This window comes from Cynara cardunculus, unplaced genomic scaffold, assembly GCF_001531365.2.
Source record: "Cynara cardunculus var. scolymus isolate 2C unplaced genomic scaffold, CcrdV1 Un_Scaffold_3710, whole genome shotgun sequence".
NCBI classification, from domain to species: domain Eukaryota; kingdom Viridiplantae; phylum Streptophyta; class Magnoliopsida; order Asterales; family Asteraceae; genus Cynara; species Cynara cardunculus.
In genome coordinates, this window is record NW_020201588.1 from 34,706 (window position 1) to 36,782 (window position 2,077).

Below are 2,077 nucleotides of genomic sequence, written 5' to 3' on the forward strand. Positions count from 1 at the left end.
ATGAGAGATTGAGACGGTTTGGAAACCGCCTCATCCATTCATGTATATATATATATATATATATATATATATTTTTTAATTAATTATATATATATATATAATTTAACTATTTGACGGTTTTTAACCCTTTAAGTTATATTCTCAACATTATGTCAATATAGATATAAACTTAACTTTTGATATAAAACTGGTCTGAGGTACAAATTGGTTAAGCATAAAGTACAAATATGTTATGCACAATTCTACCAAAAACTCACTTAACCCAATTGTACGAGTTAACGGAACACGAATATTATACAAAATATGTTCATGATTGTGAATGTTTCTCTCTGCTGCATAAGTTAAAGCAACACTTCTCTGACCCTAACTGTCTTCTCTCTGGGTCATCAAGGACAAAATCCAAGAACACCCAGAAGAGAAAAGTCTCCTAAAGCCATGTCTGGTAACTTAGGTGAAGAGATGAAGCCTCTCCTAAAGCCTAAAAAGCTATCCTCTGTCCCTAATCATCGAGGATCCATTATGAAATGGGTACCTAAATCCCTATAATTTATTTTGTAGAAGCCGCATGTGGACATTTGGTATCTTGACTCCGGATGCTCAAGACACATAACCGGCAATAAGAGGTTGCTCTCCTCATACAGAGAGAAGATTGGAGGAAAAGTGACCTTTGGGGATAACATGCAAGGAGAGATAAAGGGATATGGAGATCTACTACAAGGTAAGGTTTCTGTCTCTAAGGTTGCTTATGTCTCTGGGCTTAAACGTAATATTTTGAGCATAAGTCAACTATGTGATTCTGGCTACAATGTCAAGTTCCAAAAGAAAGCTTGCTCCATTATATCAGAATCAGGTCAGGAGTTGTTAAGAGCCAAGATAAAGGGCAATCTCTATCTCATGAACTTCTCACCAAGAGACAATTCAGAGACTCTCTATCTCGTGTCCCGCAAGAGTGAAGAAGCTTGGCTCTGGCACCACAAGCTGTCTCATCTCAATTTCCAAAATATAGAGAAGCTTGTGAAGAATAATCTGGTTGACAGACTTCCTGCCATAAAGTTCGAAAGGAGCATCTCTGTTCTGCATATGAAATGGGAAAGCTCAAAAGCGCATCCCACAATACTAAGACAGATGTGTCATGTGTCAGACCTCTGCATATGTTTCATGTGGATCTTTGTAGTCCAATCTCTGTACAGAGCTTGTCTGGTAAGAAGTATATCTTAGTCTTAATTGATGAATACTCACGATATACTTGGATTGAGTTTGTAAGGCAGAAATCAGATGTCCCAGAGCTGCTAATCAAATTGATGACCAAGATTCAAGTACTTCTACAAAGCAAAATTCAAAAGCTGAGAATTGATAATGGAACAGAGTTTAAGAACGCCAAGATTGATGCGTACTTGGACACAGAGGGCATAACTCAAAACTTCTATGCAGCAAGGACACCACAACAAAATGGTGTCGTAGAAAGAAAGAATTGAACTCTGGTCGAAGCAGCAAGAACCATGCTAGCCAGCTCTGGTCTTCCAACCCGTTTTTGGGCTGAAGCCATCTCGACCGCCTGCTTTATTAAAAATAGAGCAACGGTTGTAAAGAGGCATATGAAGACGCCTTACGAACTAATCAACCAAAGAAATCCTAACGTTAAATTTTTGCATGTCCTTGGTTGCAGATGCTTCATCCTGAATGAACGAGATCAACTTGGTAAGTTTGACAAGAAGACCGATGAAGGCAAGTTCCTTGGTTATTCCACAAAAGCCAAGGCATACAGAGTCTTCAATCAACGAACCAAGACGGTCATGGAAAGCATAAACGTCTCGTTCGATGATAAAGAACAAGTGACTTCAGAGTACCTCAACTATGGACTCGAGCTTAACAATCATACTTCCAATTCTCAAATGAAGTCAAGGGAATTGGAACTCAAGCTCTTATTTGAAGATTTCTATGGCGATGAAGACATCTCTGTACGTGCACCAAGAGATGAGTCTATGAGTGTAAGTGAAGAACTACAAACGACAAGTACATCTGACTCTGGTTCTTCACACACCTCTGCTTCTTCTGGTGATCATGCCAATCCACAACT